The sequence below is a fragment of the Miscanthus floridulus genome, chromosome 10 (assembly GCF_019320115.1).
Source record: "Miscanthus floridulus cultivar M001 chromosome 10, ASM1932011v1, whole genome shotgun sequence".
In the NCBI taxonomy this organism is placed as follows: domain Eukaryota; kingdom Viridiplantae; phylum Streptophyta; class Magnoliopsida; order Poales; family Poaceae; genus Miscanthus; species Miscanthus floridulus.
Window position 1 is genome coordinate 59,284,768 of NC_089589.1, and position 7,078 is coordinate 59,291,845.

The following is a 7,078-nucleotide window of genomic DNA, read 5'->3' on the forward strand; positions in this document are numbered from 1 at the left end:
ATGCAAAGGATGAATATCAAGGCGAAGGACACTTTAGAGCGAATGTAGCCTGCGATCATGTTTCCTAAAGTTGCTAACTCACCAGAAAATATACAAAAGGATAGAAAGTAAAGAGAAGGATTTTTAAAGGCAAAATAGTCATTTTGGTCCCTCAACTATTGCCCAAGGTTCAATTTTGTTCTTAAACTTCTAAAATGGTCCTTAAACCTTACTTTTGGGCCTGGTTTCATCCTAAGCCTATCAAATTAACCGTTTTAGCTCTCAAACTTCACACTTTGGGCTTAGTTTCATCTATTGCACTATCAAAGTGCATTTCAATTGATCTACTCCTTGAATATTGATGTTGGAAGTATTTACTTCGGCAATACCGATCATCATATTCACGTATAGGGAATCAGATGGGTAGCATACAAGACACATGAATTTATATTGTTTCAAGCACGTGGTACCCTACGTCCAGTTTAAAGTATATCTCTCTGTATTCTTATGCTCGGTTACAATAATTGTTGATTGTAGCTATGCGATAGAATGTAAAGGATGGGATCCCGGTTGGGAGGCCCCTACCCATGACATGATGAAGCAGTGATGAATAAAATAAGACAACAGATTTTAAAGCTTCTACTTATAAAAATATTTAGTGAGAGTTATAAATAAAACTATGATCGCAGCGTAAAGGAATCATCTCTGAGCCCACTAGAAGGAATCCACACACAAGAGTCAGATCTAGCATCCACCTGTCACCTACAACAGAAGGAAATAAAACCCTGAGTACTCAATTGTACTCAGCAAGACTTACCCGATAGGAGAAAAAAGACTCTAAGGATATACAAGGCTATCTGGCTTGTGGGTTTATTGCATCTGCAGAAAGCATTACTAAGCGTGCGTCCTTATTTTCAATTTTTATTAGCAGTCAGCATTAGTTCATTAACTAACCATTCTATGTAAGCACATGTGCTACTTTCAAGCAGGTGGTAAGCAATTAGAATCATTTTACCATATTTCATCTTCCAGTTCTTACTACGTTGCTAGACTGTAGACAAGCCGTACCGGATCGCCCGGTGATTCACGAATCAATGTGCCCAGCTGATTACCCTGAAACACACGCCCCGCTTGTACCCTAGGCACAAGCAGGACCAACCCACTACCCTCCTGTCACGGGGTCCAAGTCCCCATCCAAACTTAGACTCCAAGCCCCTATCCCTAAGTCTCGGACTCAGTGCGGTGCAAGGACCTCCACCAAAAAACCAGCCTGAAAGTCAGTTCTGAAAGAGCCGGAACCCATGACAAGAGAGTAACAAGTCTTCCCTACGCCCATACACAAGTATATGTTCAGGATAATAAGTCAGTGACCTGCCTAGAACCCAATGCAACGGTCAGTCCTTAACCGACACAGACAGGGAAAACAGTGTAACAAAGCTATGCCCCGTTGACCGCAGGACACAACCTTTTACATCCACCAATACCCAAACCATATCCCTGCCCGGTCTCCATTCTTCCTTTCACCATTTATATATTCCAAGTGATAATAATATAGTAACAACGATAATATATTTCCTATCTCTCACGAGTGACATGTAAGCACTCGACTTCTACCGGAGTCCTGTAGCATAACAATCTACACGATCCTGTCATACTAGTAAGACTCATAGGATAAGGATATACATATGCAAGTGGGTTTCAATCAACTCCTTAAAACTTAATGCACAAACATAATTTATAGTGCAGAAAAGTAGGAGTTATGCACCGGGGCTTGCTTGGGTAAAATATAACCAAAAGTTAGCATTCCATCTTGGTGACACGATCATCGAGACACCATCTTTTCCGATACTCCAGATGACTCCACGATCCATCATCGTCCCTATTATGGTATGCAATGCGATGTAGAGATGATGCAACATTTAATTAACCAGGTAACAACAACTTTTAAAACTGAGCACATACAACGAACTAACAAACTAGCTCTAGTGACTAACGTACTAATCTAAGTATCAACATCGTCGAGAAAGGTGTCATTTCCCAACAAGTGTTTTAGTTATAAAATTTTAAGGTGTTTCTTGATTTCATTTATTTGACTTACTATATATGCAAACTAGGGCTCATTTGCTATCTTAGTAATTTAATTTCTCTGCAGCTACAAAAATTATAGTGGACACCTAACCATATGATGAACCTACCATAAAAATTTCACAGCATTTGGATCAAGGAAACTAATTTAATTAATTACAACAACAATAGATTAATTTTTAAGGCAAATTATTTTGCACTAAAGCATATGATTTTATGTGTTCAAAGTGTAGACTTTTATTTAGAGTTCAACAAAACTGGATTTACCATTTTATGATTTTTATTTGATTTATTATGGATTTACAAACTTTAGCCATTTTAAACAAAATAATAAAATTAACAGAAAAAAGAAAAACGAACCACTGGCCGCATTAGGCCCAGCCGGTCAAGGTAGGCCAGCCCAAAGGCGAAGCCCAGGCCACAGGTGGCACAAGGCCGGCCCAGGCGGTGCGCCCGGCCGTGTCGATGTTTGACCACCAATAGCCTGCCACGGGGGTACCTAGGGCAGTATGTTCGGGCTCCGGCGTATGCTGAACTCGATGGTTAACGCAAGAGACAGTCGATTTATCCTGGTTCGGGCCCTCGATCGTGGATCGAGTAATAGCCCTACGTCCAGTCGACGTTAGCCTTTGCGTTGGATTGATTATGAAGTGTTGTGTTGTACAATTGCTCTGTTGAACTCCTGATCTAAGGAGCTCTGCCCTCCTTTATATAGTCAGGAGGCCAGAATCCTAGTCGGTTTACCATTGAGAGTTCCTAGTAGGATTACAGAGTAATACTACTACTAAGATTTACAGGAGGAGAATCCTAATTGAACTATGTCTTCTTCCTTCCTTGCGGGGTATCCTATAGGTCCCGTACCGACAAGCCCCCAAGCACTTCATGGTTGAGTTCTGGAAGCCTCGTCTTATTCCTTCAGGTCTTGTCGAGTAGGAACAAGCGTCGTCCGAGTGCTTTCTTGAGTGAAACCATGTAGCGCTTCTTGAGTCTGGAATCCCGGCAAAGATTACTGCTACTGTCCCTCTGGATTTTTGGAACCCTTTGTCATCGTGGTTGTCTTCTTCTTTTTTCTGATTATCTTCTTTATTGTTTCCCTTGCTATCTTTTCTAGTGTACCTTTCGTTGAAGGTGTAGCAATTTCCGATGGTGTGCCTCCCGTTAGGGTGCAAAGGGCAACGCATGTTCTCGATGTCGTCATATCTTCTGGGCTTGGTAAATTTCTTTGATTTGTCAGCCATTGCTACCGTGTTGTCTGGACCTCGCTTTCTCTCCTGATGCCTATTGTTTCGAGGATTTTGCCTGTCCGGGTTGTCTCTGTTGTTCCTTTCTGGGAATCTTTCTTTCGTTTTTTCTTCCGCAGTAATAATCTTTTCTACTGTTCTTCTGAATTTTTCGTTATTTCTTGGGTTTTCTTTGCAGAAGTCTTGGAATTGCCACCTAGCCATGATTCCGTGAGAGAAAGCTTCGATTACTTCTCGTTGTGTGATGTCATGTACTTGAGCTCGTAGTTCGCCAAATCGTCGATAGTAATTTCTGAGACTTTCACCTCATTTCTGCTTGAGTCCTTTTAATTCTGCGTGGGTGATTGGATGCGTAATAATTCCTGCAAAATTTTCACAAAAAGCTCTTTGTAAGTCTTTCTAATTTCTGATTGATCCGGGATTTAATTTGTCAAACCATTGAAGCAGCATGGTTTCTAGGGCCATGGGGAAGAACAAGGTTTTGATGTCATCGTCTCCTCCGGCTAGTTCAATTGATTGTGAGTAAATCCTGAGCCATTGCTTTGGTTCGGTCTTGCCGTCGTATTTGGAGTGGTTGGATGGCTTGAATTTGTGAGGTAGTCGAATCAATGCAAGTCTATTTGCAAAACAGGGAAATCTATCGTGTGTTCTGGCTTCTGTGTATTCTGATTCTGCGCCCCCTTCTTGCCAGCTGTCGTCTTGGTAAGAGTAATTTTGTGTGGCCGTCCGAGTAGGTGCTCTGCTCTTGTCCTTTCTTTGTTGCTCGACTCGGTTATTTTGACTGTAATTTCTTCGGCTTCCTTCGTTGTGACTTCCACTTGGTCCTAGTCTTTCGAAAGCAGACTTTCTTTGATTTTGGTCTTCCTGTTCATGAGATGTTGCCTTTCCGTCGTTCGTTTTAAAGATTGTTGATCGGAGGAAATCTCGAAGCTGTTCTTGTTTCTCATTGGGGTGTGAGGTTGCCCTGAGTTCTTCTAGTGCTTCCCACTCGCTGCTCGTCCTTCTTCGATTTCTCATTCTGATTTTCTTCTATTGTATTCGGCTAGGTCTGATTCATATTTGTTCCAAGTGTCTTTCCGCTGCTTTGCACGGCGTTGTCGTCCCTGTTTCAATTTGTTCTTTCTTTCTCTTGCTTGCCTCTGGCTCTCAGTCTCACCATCGTATCCCTGGATAAATGGTGATATATTGGACTCGGATTCATGTGAAGACCTTACGTCGGGTGCTTCTGGGGGGATCAATGGTGATCGAGGACGACGAATCATGAGTACTTTTCTAGCGTGAGTTGTTCCGTCTTCATTGTTGTTTTCTGTACTGGCAGAGCTGTTGATGACTTCAGTAGAGGTTTCAAAGTCATAGATGGAATCTCCTTCTTGGTAGGGTAGAATTGCTGTTGCCGCGCCATCGACTAGTTGGGCGTCGTCATCCTCAGGAACGGTATCTGGCCAGTGAATGATGCAGTCCTGAGATGTTATGGTTAAGACGAGACCTTCCTGGGCTCCCTTCAGTGGCATTCTAAGCATGGAATAAGTGGATCCTTCATGCCATGTCTGATAGGATGTTGTCATGTTGTGGAGTCCAAACGGAGAAAGATCCGACTTCTTTGAAGTATTCTGGGTGTGCTCCGAGTAGTATTCCTGACAGGTTGGCATCATGTCTTGGGGCTTTGTCAGAAAAGAACTCGGTCTTCCGAAAGAACTCGGATAAGACTTCATTTCGGAAGCGGAACTTGAGTTTGAATCGAATACGTGATCTTGCGAGAACTGAGTTGGATTGAGCTGTGCGAATCTTCTGGCGAGCTGATCTGTCGTTATCGTCGAAATAGGATGGTCCTAATGATGATCTGATTCTTCAAGAAGACATCCTTGGAGCTTGCCATCGTCGCCTGCCTTGCAGATCCATGAACCGAAGACGAAGATTGATCCCTTCGGGAAGATCATGTTGTCGAGGTCCATCAAGCTCTCGGATGCAAAGTTGCCGAAAGCCCCTACCTGGCGCGCCAGCTATCGATGTTTGACCACCGATAGCCTATCATGGGGGTACCCAGGGCAGTATGTTCGGGCTCCAGCGTATGCTGAACTCGATGGTTAACGCAAGAGACAGTCGATTTATCCTGGTTCGGGCCCTCGATCGTGGATCGAGTAATAGCCCTACGTCCAGTCGGCGTTAGCCTTTGCGTTGGATTGATTATGAAGTGTTGTGTTGTACAATTGCTCTGTTGAACTCCCGATCTAAGGAGCCCTACCCTCCTTTATATAGTCAGGAGGCCAGAATCCTAGTCGGTTTACCATTGAGAGTTCCTAGTAGGATTACAGAGTAATACTACTACTAAGATTTACAGGAGGAGAATCCTAATTGAACTAGGTCTTCTTCCTTCCTTGCGGGGTATCCTGTAGGTCCCGTACCGACAGGCCGCAGGCCCCGCAGAGGCTCACGGCCCACCAGGCGCGCACGGGGCCAAGGCCTAGAGAGGGCGCACAACTATGCAAAAAGGACCCTATGCTTTTCCTTATTTAACTCGAGGTAAACGACACTATGTGATACTATTCATATAAGTCATGTATGTTGCAATAAGAACCCTAGGACATTCTCTATTTCAATTTCTCACCCGTCAGCATCCCTGAGCGAGGCAGAGGAGCACCGGCCGGTGGTCAAACCCGGCCGGGGAAGTCACGGCGACGGCGGGAAACCCGTTGGCGAGGTGCACGGAAGCCTGCGCAGCCTCAGGCTGGATGCGGCAAGACTTGAGCCAGCCCTCGACAACACGCCCGCGTGAGCCGATGTGGCGAGCACACCGGCTACGGAGACGCCGGCCAGGCGGGGACGGCAGGACGACGCGTGGGGCATAGGCGGCTCCATCCGCACGCGTGGGCGGCAACAGTACGACCGGTGCGGCCAGTGGAGCACCCACGGCGAGCATCAGCGGCAGGGGTGGACGGGCGGCACGGCATGACGATGTCGGCGCGCCGACGCGGCAGCAGCGTGGTGGGGCTCTCGCGCTCGCGCGCACACGCGAAGGGGAAACGACGGGCGGGTGGGCGACGCAGCGACGACGGCCTGGCGTAGGAGGCAAGTAGAGAGAGACCAAGAGAGAGAGCGGGGAGGGTGAGCAGGAGCTGGGGCTGTGGTCCAGCGCGGATGACGGCGAGGACGCTGCTGGGCGCTGCAACGGAGGTGGCGCGGGCAACGCGGGCTTGGGCGGCGGCGCAGCGGCGGAGGAGCGGGGTGGAGTCGCGTGCGGGAAGGCAGCGCGGGGGAGATGTGGACCAGCGCGAGGCCACGGGGCACGCGCGCGCTCACAAGGGAGGAAGAGAAGGGGCGTCGGTGCTACGCGCGGAGGAGCAGCGCAGTGGGCTTGCGCACGCTCGCGGGGAAAAAGAGCTGGCGACGGGTGGCATAGGAGGCAAGCAGAGAGAGAAAGAGCAAGCAATCGGCTCGACAGTGCAGCGTGATGCGAGTAAATCGGATGATTGATTCCGAGCGGAGACGCACCACCGTCGTCTAGCGGTCAGGACGGCAGTGAGGTGTCTTGTCGCCCTAGGAGCCGAAACCGACGGCCACTACAAGACGACTGCTAAGCGGCACGGATGCACGATGGGGTTGATGGATCAAGAGGCGAGGAACACGCCACGATCACCAACAACGATGTCACAGCGGCCATGCGTATTGATGGTACTCGGCTCGGCGGGCACGGCGAGGAGACGGACGCGGTAGCGGCAGCGGGACAGCCTGCCTAGAAGCGGCGTCGGTAGCGCGGCCGCAAAGGCGAGACTGGC